The sequence below is a fragment of the Pseudophryne corroboree genome, chromosome 2 (assembly GCF_028390025.1).
Source record: "Pseudophryne corroboree isolate aPseCor3 chromosome 2, aPseCor3.hap2, whole genome shotgun sequence".
Taxonomy (NCBI): domain Eukaryota; kingdom Metazoa; phylum Chordata; class Amphibia; order Anura; family Myobatrachidae; genus Pseudophryne; species Pseudophryne corroboree.
Genome location: NC_086445.1, coordinates 762,926,060 through 762,947,331, shown reverse-complemented (window position 1 = coordinate 762,947,331; position 21,272 = coordinate 762,926,060). Strand labels below are relative to the sequence as shown.

The 21,272-nt window shown below is 42.4% G+C and overlaps 1 protein-coding gene across 5 annotated transcripts in view; it reads right to left on the bottom strand.

The window, feature by feature from the left end:
• The window catches only part of NGF (nerve growth factor), a 174,397-nt gene that overhangs the window by 17,183 nt on the left and 135,942 nt on the right, over positions 1 to 21,272 (bottom strand). For 3 of the 5 annotated variants that reach the window (XM_063957308.1, XM_063957307.1, XM_063957309.1), the window contains one exon: positions 18,273 to 18,394. The exons of the other annotated variants lie outside the window; for them this stretch is intronic. The gene's annotated coding sequence lies outside the window, so the exon portion shown is untranslated. The remainder of the gene's footprint in view (positions 1 to 18,272; positions 18,395 to 21,272) is intronic. 5 annotated transcript variants of the gene reach the window in all.

Sequence of the window (21,272 nt, the reverse complement as noted above, 5' to 3'; positions counted from 1 at the left end):
GGTGCTCCAGTCTTCTGTACGTGGTGCCTGTACGCCGAAAGTGTCCCGCAATTCTTCTGGCCACCGACAGCATCTCTTGCACGCCCCTGTCGTTTTTTAAAAAATTCTGCACCACCAAATTAAAGGTATGTGCAAAACATGGGACGTGCTGGAATTTGCCCATATTTAATGCACACACAATATTGCTGGCGTTGTCCGATGCCACAAATCCACAGGAGAGTCCAATTGGGGTAAGCCATTCCGCGATGATCTTCCTCAGTTGCCGTAAGAGGTTTTCAGCTGTGTGCGTATTCTGGAAAGCGGTGATACAAAGCGTAGCCTGCCTAGGAAAGAGTTGGCGTTTGCGAGATGCTGCTACTGGTGCCGCCGCTGCTGTTCTTGCGGCGGGAGTCCATACATCTACCCAGTGGGCTGTCACAGTCATATAGTCCTGACCCTGCCCTGCTCCACTTGTCCACATGTCCGTGGTTAAGTGGACATTGGGTACAACTGCATTTTTTAGGACACTGGTGAGTCTTTTTCTGACGTCCGTGTACATTCTCGGTATCGCCTGCCTAGAGAAGTGGAACCTAGATGGTATTTGGTAACGGGGGCACACTGCCTCAATAAATTGTCTAGTTCCCTGTGAACTAACGGCGGATACCGGACGCACGTCTAACACCAACATAGTTGTCAAGGCCTCAGTTATCCGCTTTGCAGCAGGATGACTGCTGTGATATTTAATCTTCCTCGCAAAGGACTGTTGGACAGTCAATTGCTTACTGGAAGTAGTACAAGTGGGCTTACGACTTCCCCTCTGGGATGACCATCGACTCCCAGCAGCAACAACAGCAGCGCCAGCAGCAGTAGGCGTTACACGCAAGGATGCATCGGAGGAATCCCAGGCAGGAGAGGACTCATCAGAATTGCCAGTGACATAGCCTGCAGGACTATTGGCATTCCTGGGGAAGGAGGAAATTGACACTGAGGGAGTTGGTGGGGTGGTTTGCGTGAGCTTGGTTACAAGAGGAAGGGATTTACTGGTCAGTGGACTGCTTCCGCTGTCGGCCAAAGTTTTTGAACTTGTCACTGACTTATTATGAATGCGCTGCAGGTGACGTATAAGGGAGGATGTTCCGAGGTGGTTAACGTCCTTACCCCTACTTATTACAGCTTGACAAAGGGAACACACGGCTTGACAAATGTTGTCCGCATTTCTGGTGAAATACTTCCACACGAAGAGCTGATTTTTTTGGTATTTTCACCAGGCATGTCAACGGCCATATTCCTCCCACGGACAACAGGTGTCTCCCCGGGTGCCTGACTTAAACAAACCACCTCACCATCAGAATCCTCCTTGTCAATTTCCTCCCCAGCGCCAGCAACACCCATATCCTCCTCATCCTGGTGTACTTCAACACTGACATCTTCAATCTGACTATCAGGAACTGGACTGCGGGTGCTCCTTCCAGCACTTGCAGGGGGCGTGCAAATGGTGGAAGGCGCATGCTCTTCACGTCCAGTGTTGGGAAGGTCAGGCATCGCAACCGACACAATTGGACTCTCCTTGTGGATTTGGGATTTCGAAGAACGCACAGTTCTTTGCGGTGCTTTTGCCAGCTTGAGTCTTTTCAGTTTTCTAGCGAGAGGCTGAGTGCTTCCATCCTCATGTGAAGCTGAACCACTAGCCATGAACATAGGCCAGGGCCTCAGCCGTTCCTTGCCACTCCGTGTGGTAAATGGCATATTGGCAAGTTTACGCTTCTCCTCCGACAATTTTATTTTAGGTTTTGGAGTCCTTTTTTACTGATATTTGGTGTTTTGGATTTGACATGCTCTGTACTATGACATTGGGCATCGGCCTTGGCAGACGACGTTGCTGGCATTTCATCGTCTCGGCCATGACTAGTGGCAGCAGCTTCAGCACGAGGTGGAAGTGGATCTTGATCTTTCCCTAATTTTGGAACCTCAACATTTTTGTTCTCCATATTTTAATAGGCACAACTAAAAGGCACCTCAGGTAAACAATGGAGATGGATGGATACTAGTATACAATTATGGATGGACTGCCGAGTGCCGACACAGAGGTAGCTACAGCCGTGGACTACCGTACTGTACTGTGTCTGCTGCTAATATAGACTGGTTGATAATGAGATGTAGTATGTATAAAGAAGAAAGAAAAAAAAACCACGGGTAGGTGGTATACAATTATGGATGGACTGCCGAGTGCCGACACAGAGGTAGCTACAGCCGTGGACTACCGTACTGTACTGTGTCTGCTGCTAATATAGACTGGATGATAATGAGATGTAGTATGTATAAAGAAGAAAGAAAAAAAAAACACGGGTAGGTGGTATACAATTAAGGATGGACTGCCGAGTGCCGACACAGAGGTAGCTACAGCCGTGGACTACCGTACTGTACTGTGTCTGCTGCTAATATAGACTGGATGATAATGAGATGTAGTATGTATAAAGAAGAAAGAAAAAAAAACCACGGGTAGGTGGTATACAATTATGGACGGACTGCCGAGTGCCGACACAGAGGTAGCTACAGCCGTGGACTACCGTACTGTACTGTGTCTGCTGCTAATATAGACTGGTTGATAATGAGATGTAGTATGTATAAAGAAGAAAGAAAAAAAAAACACGGGTAGGTGGTATACAATTATGGATGGACTGCCGAGTGCCGACACAGAGGTAGCTACAGCCGTGGACTACCGTACTGTACTGTGTCTGCTGCTAATATAGACTGGATGATAATGAGATGTAGTATGTATAAAGAAGAAAAAAAAAACCACGGGTAGGTGGTATACAATTATGGATGGACTGCCGAGTGCCTACACAGAGGTAGCTACAGCCGTGGACTACCGTACTGTACTGTGTCTTCTGCTAATATAGACTGGATGATAATGAGATGTAGTATGTATAAAGAAGAAAGAAAAAAAAAACCACGGGTAGGTGGTATACAATCAATTATGGATGGACTGCCGAGTGCCGACACAGAGGTTGCTACAGCCGTGAACTACCGTACTGTGTCTGCTGCGACTGGATGATAAATAATGATATAAAAAATATATATATATCACTACTGCAGCCGGACAGGTATATATTATATAATGACGGACCTGCTGGACACTGTTTGTCAGCAGAATGAGTTTTTTATAGAATAAAAAAACACCACACAAGTCACACGACGAGTGTTTAACTTTTTCAGGCAATCACAATATAGTATACTATACTGGTGGTCAGTGTGGTCAGGTCACTGGTCAGTCACACTGGCAGTGGCACTCCTGCAGCAAAAGTGTGCACTGTTTAATTTTAATAATATGTATGTACTCCTGGCTCCTGCTATAACCTATAACTGCTCCCCAGTCTCCCCCACAATTAAGCTGTGTGAGCACAGTCAGATATCATACATAGATGATGCAGCACACTGGGCTGAGCACAGATATGGTATGTGACTGAGTCACTGTGTATCGTTTTTTTCAGGCAGAGAACGGATTATATTAAATAAAACTGCACTGGTGGTCACTGGTCAGTGGTCAGTCACTAGTAAACTCTGCACTCTCTAGTACTCCTAAGCTCCAGTAAATCAAGTGTCTCTGTCTCAATCTCACTCTCTCTCTTCTAATCTAAATGGAGAGGACGCCAGCCACGTCCTCTCCCTATCAATCTCAATGCAAGTGTGAAAATGGCGGCGACGCGCGGCTCCTTATATAGAATCCGAGTCTCGCGATAAAATCCGAGCCTCGCGAGAATCCGACAGCATCATGATGACGTTCGGGCGCGCTCGGGTTAACCGAGCAAGGCGGGAAGATCCGAGTCGCTCGGATCCGTGTAAAAAAAGCTGAAGTTCGGGCGGGTTCGGATTCCGAGGAACCGAACCCGCTCATCTCTATTATACTCTGGACGTGGATTTATCTCTGGACGCTGGAAGGTGAGTATAATTTTTTCACAGGTACCCTCGGATCGTCGGAGACTGTGGCAGTCGGCGTGTCAACATAGGTAAGTATGTGTGTGTCGGCAGTATGTAATAAAGTTGTACTTGTCACGGTGTGTGTGTCCTGTTTTTATTTGGGTATTTTTTTCCCAGTAGTACTACTACAGGTCCCAGCGGGCCCGTTTTTCTCCCGCATGCTGGTACTTGTGGTTCTCCAAGTACCAGCTTGCGGGGGAGGCTTGCTGGGACTTGTAGTACTACTGGAAAAAACAATATTCTGACATTTTTCTCAAGGCTATCAGCCTCCCATCCGCAGCCCTTGGATGGGGGGGACAGCCTAGGGCATCACCCCTGGCCCTTGGGTGGCTGGGGGACCCCTTGATTGAAGGGGTCCCCACTCCCCCAGGGTACCCCGGCCAGGGGTGACTAGTTGGATATTTAATGCCACGGCCGCAGGGCACTGTATAAAAGTGACCCCCAGCTGTGGCATTTTCTGTCCAGCTAGTGGAGCCCGATGCTGGTGTAAAAAAAACGGGGGACCCCTACTCTTTTTGTCCCCCGTATTTTTTGCGCCAGCACCAGGCGCAGAGCCCGGTGCTGGTTTTAAAAATACGGGGGATCCCCTGTCAAATTTTTCCCCGCATTTTTAGAACCAGGACCAGCTCGAAGAGCCCGAGGCTGGTTATGCTTTGGAGGGGGGACCCCACGCCATTTTTTTCCTTGATTTTACCGTTCCAGCTATAAAAAAAAAAAAATATTTTTAAAAATATATAAAAAATACTTGTGACTCCAAAAAAGACAAACCAAGTACCTAATCCCTTCTAATATAAATAGATATGCTATTACCAAAAAAAAAAAACACCAAAAAAAACATGTTTTAATTTTTTTTTATTGCTTTCACCCTCCAAAGTGTGGCGGATTGAAAATGACGAATTTACTGTCTAAAAGCACTGTTGTCGAATTTCCAAACTTCCATTGAATAGACTTTGGTCGAATTGCAGCATGTGTATCATTGCAAAAAAGTCGAATTTGTCAAAAGTCGAATTTCAAAAAGTCGAATTTTGAAAGTCCGTGAAAGTACTGAATTGCATTGTCGATTTTTTTTTTTTGGCGAAAAATTCCCGAAATTCGACAATTTCGGGAATTCGACCGCAATTGCATATGCTTTTATTTGTGCTACAGATTTTATATTTCACTCTTATATACTATTAAAACTTGTTTATGCTCTTATATATTTTTTGGCTCATAAATTATAATTTTAGTGAATACCTTGTAACAACAATGGTCGTCGGTACCCCTATCCTCCCGTTTTCATACCTTTTAGCAGTACTGTACCAGCATTGCATTCTTAGGGGTTGGCAGACACCTATAACAAGGTTGCGTGTGTGTTTTTAACAGAATATTTTAGTAAGTTTATGATTATATCCTCTACTGAGATCCCATCCCACAAGTGGCGCTGTATATATTTCTCTCTACATATATATATATATATATATATATATATATAGTCACGCCAAGGTGGGGGGTGGTGTGGCGGATACTAATTATCCGGACTCTGGAGTTTATAAAGTCTGCCACACAGGGAATTAATTGTGCTCAAACACAAGGTTATAACAACCGAAAAGGCACAAATTTTACATTCACAGATATATATTTATATATAAAAACATACTCTATAGTTAAAAAAGATGTATAAAGATACATAATAACACAGAGGCACTATAGTGGAAAAAGACACACAATATAAATGTATTACAAAAAGAAATGCAGGCCAAAGTTTTCATTTAAGCCTTTTGGTGATACTGTATCTAATAAAAAGATCCATTTGGCCTTATGTTGTAAAAGAAATTTAGCCCGATCCCCTCCTCTAATTGAGGATGGCACATGATCGATCATTCAATAGCGAATGGTGGATAGACTATGTTTAGCATGGGTAAAATGTCTAGCTACAGCCTGGTCACCAGTTCCGGAGAGGATGGTCGCACGTATAGCTGAACGATGTAATGACATCCTCTCCTTGGACTGGAGCTCAGTTTTATCCACGTAGTGTAGGCCACAAGTTATAGAAATAATATACACTGCATGGGTTGAAAAACAGGTTAAGTCACGTATAATTTTCACTTGTTTGCCTGTATAAGGATGGCAGAAATAACCACCTGTTAGCAAATAACCTCAAGTTGTACAACCAAGCACTTAAAACAGCCCAATTTACTGCTCAAAAAGTGCTTGGGTGTAATTTCAGACAAATTAGAAATACGAAGTTTCATAACCATATCGCCGATATATTTCCCACGTTTAAAACTGGACATCAGTTTATAAGTAACAACATCCTGCACTACTATACAGCCTCCTGTGATTAAGATGTATTTTCTCCTTAAAAAAAAAGAAGCAAAAAAAAGACGCTAGAAGATTCTCACGCGACCTGGTGTGCAAAGAGGGGCTGTTTGGAATGATTGCAGCAAATTGCCACACTTAATACTGACCAAATAGGCTCCCAAATTGGCCCATGAGTACATATCTGTATATACTGTACACATATATATTAGTATAACGAACCTGCTTTGCCCCCTCCCTTTCTAACTGGCTGCACCCATCTCTGTCCTGTTTTGGCTCTGTGAACCCCTGTTGCTTTGTCTCACCCCCTCCATTACTTTATTCCTCCCCACGATCCCAATCTTCCCCTGAGTGACCACATGCTCCCCCACCCCACTGGCTTCGCCCCCTCTCTGACTGCCAATGCACCCTTCCCTGTACTTCGGCTTTGTCCCCAGCCTGCATCCCATGCTTATCCACTCAGCCAGTCTTCCTCTCCTAAAGCTGTCCATTATTCCCCATAGTGGGAACTGTTGGTGCATTGTCCCAGGATACCACTGTGCACACGCATTGTGATTGGATAGAACTTATAAAGGGCTTTTAAAGGGATAAACCCCCTAAAGGTTATAGTACCTTACATAGGAGCACGCACACTTGGCAGTTTAAAAATCTACATTTTAGGTATACATTAACAGGTTAAAGCCAAAAAGTATCACACACATCTTAAAATAAGCAGGATATAGTCCTGATTAGGAAGAAGAAAAAATTAAAAGAAAAAGAGTGTAATCGGGTGGTGTAGATATAACACCCAGTCTATGAGTGTGCAATATAGGAGAGAGAGGCAAAAGAAGTTTTAACATATATGGTGAAGGTGAAAGAACGCTCAATTAAAAAATGTCGGCACCACAGTTATTTAAAAAAAAAAATCATAGGTAAAAAATGTCTTAATAGTATATGTACTCGCAATACAGGAATATTTTATATATACATTATTTATACACACTAGGAATTAATTTCAGTCTTATGATGTGACACGGGTATAGTTACATAAACATGAAAGAATTACCCCTAACAGTAATAATGTTTAGTATTCAGTTAGCTTGAGGCAAGTAAAACAAACACACTGTGAACGCAATATATAATTATGGTAATCTGTGTTTATGTCAGGAATTGGAGTGAATGGCAAAATGTTTGCAATACCCCTGAGTCGTTGGTTTTGTAGATTGTTCCACAAATTTCAAGAATTTTAACTTGACAATCGCTCATTGGGTAAAAGAATGAGATTTTCTTCTCTTTTGATCCCTAATCCTACACATTTGTTGCAGTTTGATGATCCGTTGTCCAGAGAATAATTGCCATGCATGCAATAGATATACAGGTTGAGTATCCCATATCCAAATATTCCGAAATACGGAATATTCCGAAATACGGACTTTTTTGAGTGAGAGTGAGATAGTGAAATCTTTGTTTTCTGTGGCTCAATGTACACAAACTTTGTTTAATACACAAAGTTATTAAAAATATTGTATTAAATGACCTTCAGGCTGTGTGTATAAGGTGTATATGAAACATAAATGAATTGTGTGAATATAGACACACTTTGTTTAATGCACAAAGTTATTAAAAATATTGGGTAAAATGACCTTCAGGCTGTATGTATAAGGTGTATATGAAACATAAATGCATTCTGTGCTTAGACTTAGGTCCCATCTCCATGATATATCATTATGGTATGCAATTATTCCAAAATACGGAAAAATCCCATATCCAAAATACCTCTGGTCCCAAGCATTTTGGATAAGGGATACTCAACCTGTATTTCTTATCATGGTGGATTATTTCTATGTCACCTACATATATTACTTAACCTTCATGAACAAGGTAATATATATCAGATGGCTGAATATGTGTACTATTTTCCAGTTAAAGATAATAAGTGACCTACAGTATTTGTCATGAGGAAGTTATTATAGCAGCCAGAAACACTAAGCATTGCCAGTTTTATGTGCCACAAACTTCAAACACTTTCTGCATTTTTTCCATACTAGGAAATACCTGGACAGTCTGTAATTCAGAACAGGCCACACAGCAAGAGCTGTTCCAGTAATAAAATAGAAAAAAACAGATAAAAACACAACATTCAACTAACACAAACAAATTTTTTTTTCTTTTGAATACAATACTGTATACGAATTGCCAATAAAATATCTGAGTAATATTGAATGTTATACACGAACATGGTATATACTGTACTTATGATTTTGTAAATCAGTTATCTCTATTGATGTAGAAATACAAAAAACAGTAAATAATTTAGGAGATTATTGTGCGAAAATAATTTTGAGCAAAATAAAAAAAATGTATATAGAATCTTTAACATTTTATACTTTTCTCATACAGTACTAATTAAAACTCTTTGCAAACCGTTATAGAGTACACACATTGAATGAGGTTTGTTATACAATGGTTTGGAGAATAAGGACAAAATGTACTAAGCGGCGGGTTCTAACTTCCAGCAGTTTTGCAGTGATTTTGGTATCTGCAGATTTACTAAGGTCAGATGCACCTTTAAAACCACCAAATAAGCACACTTTAGAACAGAATAGAATAAAAACCCCGGATTAATTAAGCAGGGGTTTTGAAAACTGCAGCAAAACCTGACAAAAAAGTAGACTTGCCTGTAGCAGATGAGTTTGAGAGAAGCACGGCACAAATCTATATGATCTGTGCAGGCTTAATTCTGTTTAAAACTCTAGAAATACTTAACAATGAAAGAAAAAAAATGTGTGGTCCCCCCTCAATTTCAAAATAAAATAAAAAAATTCAGAACTAGCCCTGGACCTTTGAGCCTGGTCTGGTGTTTGAAAATGGGAGGGAGAAGTTGTGGTAGGGAACATGTGTGGGGGGGTTTTCTACCTATTTCTTTTAATAACAGCACCAGGCTGAGCCATTCTGGGAGGTCACATGCACCAGTGGTTCCCCCTGCCATAATGTTAACCATTTCCAAACTGGTCAGCCCGGGTCTGGAATCTATTGGACAGTCAGGAAACCGCCACCCCCAAAAAATGTCCCCAATTATAAGTCACACATTATAAGTCTTCTATTTAAATTATATATATATATATATATATATATACATACATATATATATATATATATATATATATATGATAGTGTAGCTGCACTGTCCCCTTCACCCCTGTTGCCTTATCTTTTATCTCACATTCACTTGTCTTTCACTCTTCTTTCTCTTTCCTTTTTTTTCCGGGTTTTCTTCTCATTTCCCCTTTTTCATCCCCTCTATCTCTCAGTTCGTTTTCTTTTCTCTTTCTTCCTTGCATCACGTAGTATAAACGGCAGTCTGGCCGGTTTTAGCCAACCACGCGAGTTATAGCAGTTCTCTGCTTTAAAAAGCACTCATTAGTACAGCACCTAGCACTTTTTCATGACACATACACATTTCTTTCAGCTGCATATATTAGCGGTTCATATATTAATCACAGCCACATATATCAGCGGCTCATACATGAATCACGGTCCTTTTGGAGCCCCCTTGGATGGTTTTGATGACAGGCACACACACGCTCTCTAACAGGCATATATTAGCGGGCGCCACCCCAATTTTTCCCTGGACATGAGCTCAGCCCTACCCCCGCAGCCAGTAGTATGTAAATTGGTTATTTAACTGATGTTTATTTGTGCTAATGTTCCTTAAGGTGGTAGGGTTTCTGTACATGAATAGTGCACACTTCTAGAGGTACTTTTCACTACACGTTTTTATTTCTTTGATCTCAAAGCGCCGATTCAAGCACGGAGCGGTTTCCAGGTTGCTAGGGCAACCAACAGGCGCAGCCACAGTGAGATCATCAGTAAGGACCGGAAGTACTGCGGGAGTCCGCGTCTCTGACCGAGAACAGAGCACTGGCAGGCTTCTTCTAGATAAAAGGTATTTGGTTTTTATTATACACAGTTCACACACCTTGACAAAGGGGCTTGTTGGCCCCGAAACGTTGGCATGTGTACTTTGAATACACGTTTGTGATTGCACAAATCCTCAAGTGTCGCTGTTTCTTACTGGGAACTATACATATATACATATATCTATATCTATATATATATGTATATATATATATATATATACTGTGTATATATATATATATATATATACTGTGTGTATATATATATATATATATATATATATTATTTCTTTAATCAAATAATACATTTATATTGTCACATTTTTAAATGGTAAAGTTAAGTACTATTACTCCGTGATTAAATAATATGTTGATATTGTCTCCTTATCAACATAATAAATATATAAATTATTATTGCCCCCAATTTATGGGTCAATGTTGACACCCTAATAAAAACCTTACTAATTTTTTTCTCTGTTCTCATAAGCCAGATAGTTAAAACTGTTTATAGTTTTAGGTACAGTACTGTATATCTGCTTTTATAATTTTTACAACTAAAACACGGGATGCCAGTTTCAGAACTGGTGCTTTGATACCATGAAACATAACAAGCAGTTTTTCATTTAGCAAATCTCAGTTAACAAAACACATAATACAGCCCAAAAAGTTTAATAAATCTCCCTCACATGGTTTCACAGCTATTATCCATGTGTATAGGTTAAAAAAAGAAAAAAATATGAAAAAGAAAGTACATATTAAAAAATACTACAATAGCTTGTCTTATACCATGTATGAACATAAAAGAATTTCCTTAATGCATTTATTTTGCAAACATTCAGGGGTCTATTTAAATGGACATTTTCAGAGAATTTCTGCATTATTTGAGAAGTGAGGCCATCATTAGGTGAGTGACACAGCAGATATGCAATGCTTAGGTTTTCAGAGCTTCGGCAGCTAACACCATCTTTAAATGGTGTTAGCCAACTGTAGAGTATAGGCTACAATATGGCAATATTTTTCCTACTGCAATACTTTAGATTCCTCCCCTTCAGTCTGCACTCGCACATCTGGTGGCCACTGATGTGCATTTGTCATGCTGGGTCCGAAACCTGAAATTAAAGTGATAGCTTTACTCTTCACCAGAAGAGGAGCTTATTAGAGCCTGTGTCCTGGCAAGACACATTTCATAAATTCCACTTTAAAATAATTTCTTAATGCCGCATTTTCAGCAAAAAGTAATGATAATTAATAGTGATGAGCGGGTTCGGTTTCTCGGAATCCGAACCCGCCGAACTTCAGTTTTTTTTACACGGGGCCGAGCAGGCTCGGATCCTCCCGCCTTGCTCGGTTAACCCGAGCGCGCCCGAACGTCATCATCCCGCTGTCGGATTCTCGCGAGGCTCGGATTCTATCGCGAGACTCGGATTCTATATAAGGAGCCGCGCGTCGCCGCCATTTTCACACGTGCATTGAGATTGATAGGGAGAGGACGTGGCTGGCGTCCTCTCCGTTTAGAGTAGACTAGAGAGTAGTAGAGAGTGACACTTGATTTACTAATTTTGGGGAGCATATTAGGAGTACTACTTGCTGATAGTGTGACCAGTGACCACCAGTTTAATTAATCCGTTCTCTGCCTGAAAAAAAACGATACACAGTGTGACACAGTCACATACCATATCTGTGCTCAGCCTCAGTGTGCTGCATCATCATATGTAATACTGTATATCTGACTGTGCTGAGTGCTCACTGCTCACACAGCTTAATTGTGGGGGAGACTGGGGAGCAGTTAGAGCAGGAGTACATAAATAATATATTTTAAGTACAGTGCACACTTTTGCTGCCAGAGTGCCACACTGCCAGTGTGACTGACCAGTGACCACACTGACCACCAGTATATTGTGATTGTCTGCTTAGGACGGAGTACTACTTGCTGATAGTGTGACCAGTGACCAGTGACCACCACCAGTTTAATTAATCCGTTCTCTGCCTGAAAAAAAACGATACACAGTGTGACACAGTCACATATCATATCTGTGCTCAGCCCAGTGTGCTGCATCATATGTAATACTGTATATCATTATCTGACTGTGCTGAGTGCTCACTGTTCACACAGCTTAATTGTGGGGGAGACTGGGGAGCAGTTATAGCAGGAGTACATATTTTAAGTACAGTGCACACTTTTGCTGCCAGAGTGCCACTGCCAGTGTGACTGACCAGTGACCACTGACCACCAGTATATTGTGATTGTCTGCTGACCACTAGTATATTGTGATTGTCTGCCTGAAAAAGTTAAACACTCGTCGTGTGGTGTTTTTATAAACGCATTCTGCAGACAGTGTCCAGCAGGTCCGTCATTACATAATATATACCTGTCCGGCTGCAGTACTAGTGTGATATATATATATATTTTAATTTTATCTCATTATCATCCAGTCTATATTAGCAGCAGACACAGTACGGTAGTCCACGGCTGTAGCTACCTCTGTGTCGGCAGTCGCTCGTCCATCCATAATTGTATACCACCTACCCGTGGTTTTTTTTTTCTATCTTCTTGATACTAGTAGCTTACTTTAGGAGTCTGCAGTGCTGACAGACAGTGTCCAGCAGGTCCGTCATTACATAATATATACCTGTCCGGCTGCAGTACTAGTGTGATATATATATATATATTTTAATTTTATCTCCTTATCATCCAGTCTATATTAGCAGCAGACACAGTACGGTAGTCCACGGCTGTAGCTACCTCTGTGTCGGCAGTCGCTCGTCCATCCATAATTGTATACCACCTACCCGTGGTTTTTTTTTCTTTCTATCTTCTTGATACTAGTAGCTTACTTTAGGAGTCTGCAGTGCTGACAGACAGTGTCCAGCAGGTCCGTCATTACATAATATATACCTGTCCGGCTGCAGTACTAGTGTAATATATATATATATTTTAATTTTATCTCATTATCATCCAGTCTATATTAGCAGCAGACACAGTACGGTAGTCCACGGCTGTAGCTACCTCTGTGTCGGCAGTCGCTCGTCCATCCATAATTGTATACCACCTACCCGTGTTTTTTTTTTTTTCTAGCTTCTTGATACTAGTAGCTTACTTTAGGAGTCTGCAGTGCTGACAGACAGTGTCCAGCAGGTCCGTCATTACATAATATATACCTGTCCGGCTGCAGTACTAGTGTGATATATATATATATTTTAATTTTATCTCATTATCATCCAGTCTATATTAGCAGCAGACACAGTACGGTAGTCCACGGCTGTAGCTACCTCTGTGTCGGCAGTCGCTCGTCATCCATAAGTATACTAGTATCCATCCATCTCCATTGTTTACCTGAGGTGCCTTTTAGTTGTGCCTATTAAAATATGGAGAACAAAAATGTTGAGGTTCCAAAAATAGGGAAAGATCAAGATCCACTTCCACCTTGTGCTGAAGCTGCTGCCACTAGTCATTGCCGAGACGATGAAATTCCATCAACGTCGTCTGCCAAGGCCGATGCCCAATGTCATAGTACAGAGCATGTAAAATCCAAAACACCAAATATCAGTAAAAAAAGGACTCAAAAATCTAAAATAAAATTGTCGGAGGAGAAGCGTAAACTTGCCAATATGCCATTTACCACACGGAGTGGCAAGGAACGGCTGAGGCCCTGGCCTATGTTCATGGCTAGTGGTTCAGCTTCACATGAGGATGGAAGCACTCGGCCTCTCGCTAGAAAAATGAAAAGACTCAAGCTGGCAAAAGCACAGCAAAGAACTGTGCGTTCTTCGAAATCCCAAATCCACAAGGAGAGTCCAATTGTGTCGGTTGCGATGCCTGACCTTCCCAACAGTGGACGTGAAGAGCATTTGCCTTTCACCATTTGCACGCCCCCTGCAAGTGCTGGAAGGAGCACCTGCAGTCCAGTTCCTGATAGTCAGATTGAAGATGTCAGTGTTGAAGTACACCAGGATGAGGAGGATATGGGTGTTGCTGGCGCTGGGGAGGAAATTGACAAGGAGGATTCTGATGGTGAGGTGGTTTGTTTAAGTCAGGCACCCGGGGAGACACCTGTTGTCCGTGGGAGGAATATGGCCATTGACATGCCTGGTGAAAATACCAAAAAAATCAGCTCTTCGGTGTGGAAGTATTTCAACAGAAATGCGGACAACATTTGTCAAGCCGTGTGTTGCCTTTGTCAAGCTGTAATAAGTAGGGGTAAGGATGTTAACCACCTCGGAACATCCTCCCTTATACGTCACCTGCAGCGCATTCATAATAAGTCAGTGACAAGTTCAAAAACTTTGGGCGACAGCGGAAGCAGTCCACTGACCAGTAAATCCCTTCCTCTTGTAACCAAGCTCACGCAAACCACCCCACCAACTCCCTCAGTGTCAATTTCCTCCTTCCCCAGGAATGCCAATAGTCCTGCAGGCCATGTCACTGGCAATTCTGACGAGTCCTCTCCTGCCTGGGATTCCTCCGATGCATCCTTGCGTGTAACGCCTACTGCTGCTGGCGCTGCTGTTGTTGCTGCTGGGAGTCGATGGTCATCCCAGAGGGGAAGTCGTAAGACCACTTTTACTACTTCCACCAAACAATTGACTGTCCAACAGTCCTTTGCGAGGAAGATGAAATATCACAGCATTCATCCTGCTGCAAAGCGGATAACTGAGGCCTTGGCATCCTGGGTGGTGAGAAACGTGGTTCCGGTATCCATCATTACTGCAGAGCCAACTAGAGACTTGTTGGAGGTACTGTGTCCCCGGTACCAAATACCATCTAGGTTCCATTTCTCTAGGCAGGCGATACCGAAAATGTACACAGACCTCAGAAAAAGAGTTACCAGTGTCCTAAAAAATGCAGCTGTACCCAATGTCCACTTAACCACGAACATGTGGACAAGTGGAGCAGGGCAGTGTCAGGACTATATGACTGTGACAGCCCACTGGGTAGATGTATGGACTCCCGCCGCAAGAACAGCAGCGGCGGCACCAGTAGCAGCATCTCACAAACGCCAACTCTTTCCTAGGCAGGCTACGCTTTGTATCACCGGTTTCCAGAATACGCACACAGCTGAAAACCTCTTACGGCAACTGAGGAAGATCATCGCGGAATGGCTTACCTCAATTGGACTCTCCTGTGGATTTGTGGCATCGGACAACGCCAGCAATATTGTGTGTGCATTAAATCTGGGCAAATTCCAGCACGTCCCATGTTTTGCACATACCTTGAATTTGGTGGTGCAGAATTATTTAAAAACGAGAGGGGCGTGCAAGAGATGCTGTCGGTGGCCAGAAGAATTGCGGGACACTTTCGGCGTACAGGCACCACGTACAGAAGACTGGAGCACCACCAAAAACGCCTGAACCTGCCCTGCTATCATCTGAAGCAAGAAGTGGTAACGAGGTGGAATTCAACCCTCTATATGCTTCAGAGGTTGGAGGAGCAGCAAAAGGCCATTCAAGCCTATACAACTGAGCACGATATAGGAGGTGGAATGCACCTGTCTCAAGCGCAGTGGAGAATGATTTCAACGTTGTGCAAGGTTCTGCAACCTTTTGAACTTGCCACACGTGAAGTCAGTTCAGACACTGCCAGCCTGAGTCAGGTCATTCCCCTCATCAGGCTTTTGCAGAAGAAGCTGGAGACATTGAAGGAGGAGCTAACACAGAGCGATTCCGCTAGGCATGTGGGACTTGTGGATGGAGCCCTTAATTCGCTTAACAAGGATTCACGGGTGGTCAATCTGTTGAAATCAGAGCACTACATTTTGGCCACCGTGCTCGATCCTAGATTTAAAACCTACCTTGGATCTCTCTTTCCGGCAGACACAAGTCTGCTGGGGTTCAAAGACCTGCTGGTGAGAAAATTGTCAAGTCAAGCGGAACGTGACCTGTCAACATCTCCTCCTTCACATTCTCCCGCAACTGGGGGTGCGAGGAAAAGGCTCAGAATTCCGAGCCCACCCGCTGGCGGTGATGCAGGGCAGTCTGGAGCGACTGCTGATGCTGACATCTGGTCCGGACTTAAGGACCTGCCAACGATTACGGACATGTCGTCTACTGGCACTGCATATGATTCTCTCCCCATTGAAAGAATGGTGGAGGATTATATGAGTGACCGCATCCAAGTAGGCACGTCAGACAGTCCGTACTTATACTAGCAGGAAAAAGAGGCAATTTGGAGGCCCTTGCACAAACTGGCTTTATTCTACCTAAGTTGTCCTCCCACAAGTGTGTACTCCGAAAGAGTGTTTAGTGCCGCCGCTCACCTTGTCAGCAATCGGCGCACGAGGTTACTTCCAGAAAATGTGGAGAAGATGATGTTCATTAAAATGAATTATAATCAATTCCTCCGTGGAGACATTGACCAGCAGCAATTGCCTCCACAAAGTACACAGGGAGCTGAGATGGTGGATTCCAGTGGGGACGAATTGATAATCTGTGAGGAGGGGGATGTACACGGTGATATATCGGAGGAAGATGATGAGGTGGACATCTTGCCTCTGTAGAGCCAGTTTGTGCAAGGAGAGATTAATTGCTTCTTTTTTGGTGGGGGTCCAAACCAACCCGTCATTTCAGTCACAGTCGTGTGGCAGACCCTGTCACTGAAATGATGGGTTGGTTAAAGTGTGCATGTCCTGTTTATACAACATAAGGGTGGGTGGGAGGGCCCAAGGACAATTCCATCTTGCACCTCTTTTTTCTTTAATTTTTCTTTGCGTCATGTGCTGTTTGGGGAGTATTTTTTTGAAGGGCCATCCTGCGTGACACTGCAGTGCCACTCCTATATGGGCCAGGTGTTTGTGTCGGCCACTAGGGTCGCTTAGCTTACTCACACAGCTACCTCTTTGCGCCTCTTTTTTTTCTTCTTTGCGTCATGTGCTGTTTGGGGAATATTTTTTGAAGGGCCATCCTGCGTGACACTGCAGTGCCACTCCTAGATGGGCCAGGTGTTTGTGTCGGCCACTAGGGTCGCTTAGCTTACTCACACAGCTACCTCATTGCGCCTCTTTTTTTCTTTGCGTCATGTGCTGTTTGGGGAGTAGTTTTTTGAAGGGCCAGCCTGCGTGACACTGCAGTGCCACTCCTAGATGGGCCAGGTGTTTGTGTCGGCCACTTGGGTCGTTGAGCTTAGTCACACAGCTACCTCATTGCGCCTCTTTTTTTCTTTGCGTCATGTGCTGTTTGGGGAGTGTTTTTTGGAAGGGCCATCCTGCGTGACACTGCAGTGCCACTCCTAGATGGGCCAGGTGTTTGTGTCGGCCACTTGGGTCGTTGAGCTTAGTCACACAGCTACCTCATTGCGCCTCTTTTTTTCTTTGCGTCATGTGCTGTTTGGGGAGTGTTTTTTGGAAGGGCCATCCTGCGTGACACTGCAGTGCCACTCCTAGATGGGCCAGGTGTTTGTGTCGGCCACTTGGGTCGCTTAGCTTAGTCATCCAGCGACCTCGGTGCAAATTTTAGGACTAAAAATAATATAATGACTAAAAATGACCCCCAAATTCTATGATTTAAGCTGTTTTTTAGGGTTTTTTGAAAAAAACACCCGAATCCAAAACACACCCGAATCCGACAAAAAAAATTCGGTGAGGTTTTGCCTAAACGCGTTCGAACCCAAAACACGGCCGCGGAACCGAACCCAAAACCAAAACACAAAACCCGAAAAATTTCAAGTGCACATCCCTAATAATTAATAGGGATTTTTCACAATACTAATAAATGACCCAGCAAGTATGAGGATATTTCACATGGAATAATAAAAATGCACCTGATAAGTCTACACAGTGAATGCAGCCACACATTTTCATTAGTATACAAGTTCAATTCAATAAGAAACCAGTAACAATGCTCATACAATGGCCCTAGTTACCTAGTAATAAGTACTGGATAATAATATTGGATCAGTCTACAAAATTGTTGCTTCCGCTCTATATTCAGTAGATCATACATGCACTTTAATGCATCCAAAAATGAAGAGAAAGAACAAATAATGTGTAAGATAACTGAATATCTGCAATATCATCCTTTAAAATGGATTGGTAAAATGAACAAACTAATTACCACTATGTATATACAGCATTTGCAAATTCCTCTTTGAAATGCAATATCCAGACTATCATATAACATATAACATACCTTCGGGTGTACAGTATGCAAAGCTGCTCTGTTCTAGAGGCCTTTATTCCGTCCAAACGCTGTGCTGAGTTGAGGCCCAGCATACCATCTGTACGCAGTGCAGTCTTGATGGTGCTTTGTTGCTGAGATTAAAACAAAAACCATAAAACTTGCCAGTAAATAACTAAAGTCATACTAAAGAACAAAAACTCAATACATATATAATGCAAGGAATATCTCCACACACGGGACTGACAACTGAAAGGTCAATATGCATATGCGGCCTATTTCCTGCCTACCCATGCAGGATCAAGATCTGGTGCTCTCTAATGAGATTTTTATTTCTTTTATGTGTTACTCTTAAATATAACTGTTGCAGCTGTTGAAAAAAATTGCGAAACATAACCAATTTAAAAATGAAGAAAAAAAATTGAATCTAATAAAAAACAAAATCCAGAATATAACACATAAAAACTCCACTCCACATAACACTATAACTATAACACATAAAAACTCCACTCCACTAATGCTCCACTACTAGTTTTGACTGTCTATGGGGAACTCCCAAAATATTATGGCCCCCATTTATCAAACCTTGGAGAGTGATAAATAGCACAGTGGTAAAGTATCAACCGATCAGCTCCTAACTTCCATGTGGCAGGCTGTGTTTGATAAATGATAGATAGGAGCTGGTTGGCTGGTACTTTATCACCGTGCTATTTATTACTCTCCAAGGCTTGATAAATCTGGGCCTATCTTCTTTATGTTTTATTTTTCTTTTGCACTATATATGTAGCTTTAGTAAACACACCTCAATTTTTTTACCAAAGTACAATTCAATATGTTAATAATATATAATATAGCTATCTGTGGATTCCATCTTGCCTCTCACAATCCTTTATGATTACGCTGATTTCAAAAATAAAATAAAGAAGCTTTTAAAACTTTTTTGGCATACTAATGTGTCTATGTGGAATAACATTATTGCATAATGATAGGTCTCAATCCGTATACAGCACACTAAATAAAATATACAAGAACACTCAGAGTTACTGATGGAGACTTGCTCTTCCCATCCAGAATTTTTGTGCTCTGTAGCCAGAGGAAATGATTGGATATCATGCTCCTGTTTTTGTTGGAGATGCAAACTGCCAGCATACTACAATGTCTCGTTCTGGTGCCAAAGCTCAACATTTTAAAACCATGCTGCATTTTGATGAGGCTTGTTAGCATCTCCTCATGCTGTGATTATATACTGCTTATGCTCTCCTCCACCTGTAATGTTATGTCCGCCAGTTGAATGACTGTAAAACTAAATGTACAATAGTTGCGCTGAAAACAAATATCAAATATTAGGCACGTCTTAATGCTGCAAAGCTAATATTATTAGCCAAACGGAATATCAAAATATCATTGTTTAAAACCTAATTTGCCTATTAATCGTTAATTTTGAAAATGTCTGATAAATGACATCCAATATAAACAGGTGGCAATGAGAAATAAATAATATCTGTAGATAGTATCATGCCACTGATGCCAGCACAGCTCTTCTGAAAACTAGCTGTCATGGAGAAGTCCTCATCGGTCTGAGTTGCCTCAGTCTCCCACAGACATGAAAGACTTCCCAGTTTCACCTTGAATGTGTGTGCACACCAAATCAAGATCCTCCAGGGGCGAATGATAAGGGGTTTCCAGTGGTATACTGGGGCCCCTGTTAAGCCCCTCCCTTGGGACCAAGCCCCATCAAGGGAATAAGCCTCTGTTGTGTGGAGCAGCGTAGATGGTATAAACCCATCATAATCAGAATTGTGTAATCTACAGCAGTTGCCGCTGAACTTAGGGGTCAATTTACTAAGCCTTGGATGGAGATAAAGTGGACTCAGCCAGTAACTTGCCAGTTAGGGTCTGATTGGCTGGCACTTTATCTCTATCCACTTTATCTCTCTCCAAGGCTTAGTACATAGACCCTTAGCCACCAAGTATCTGGATAGAGGGAGTTAAGCCATCAGAATGAGAGCTGCCCCCCCCCCCCACAAACCCTCTTATCCCTAACAAAGCTTCTCATGCATCACTAGTTCTTCTGACAGTTACATTAATAAAAATATGTAACTATAATTATAGTTGTGATGCCTGAAATCAAAACTGCCAACATTATAATTTTATTTGTATTGTGGAATTAAGTTTGTGCAACCATAGCTACAAGTGGAGGAATGTGAGGAGGAGCTGCACACACACATTGGAAGGATCAGAGAAGGCCTCCATGTATACTGCCTGCTTGCACCAACGGAAGATGGCATTAGCTGTGTACTTCAAAAATTGTGTGTACCCATAAAGAGGTCCCAATAGTTATGTAATACAGGAAATAGGTTCAAGTTCAGAATATAGGACTCCCGGATTAGCATAACAATTCAGGGCATGATTAAACTTGTTCAGAACAGTAAAACACGTATCCTCGTGGTCTCGATTCACTTGCCACACTTCAAGAATGGTGGCACACTCCACTTCGTTCACCACAGGTTACTGTTCCCAACCATGTGGATAGTAGTAGTAGTATTTAGTGTTCTAAAGCAGTTTAGTTATGCTAGTCCAGGGGTCCCATGTTCTGAACTAAGGGCCTGATGATCACTTTCCCTTATTTTTTTACTTCAGTTTTCTGGTTACGATTCCTTACACCCTCAAGCATCGATTCCTTAGACTTACGATTCCTTACACCCTCAGCTTGGTGTGGTCAATCAAATGCGTCTCAAGAAGACCATTGTGAAGACATATGGACGGATGTAATGAAGTCCAAGCTGGCCGAAGGTGCGGGTTCCTGGCCGAACTCAGACTTTTTTTTAAAGCGGCAATCATTTACAAGCCTTTGTTTTGCCTTGCACATGATTGACGTTTAAAAAAAAAAATCAGAGTTCGGTCGGTCGGGAACCTGCACTTTCGGCCAACTCGGGCTTCATTACATCTGGCCCTATACAGTACATGCACCTGCCAAGAGGACTATAACTTGTGGGTGCTAGATACACGATG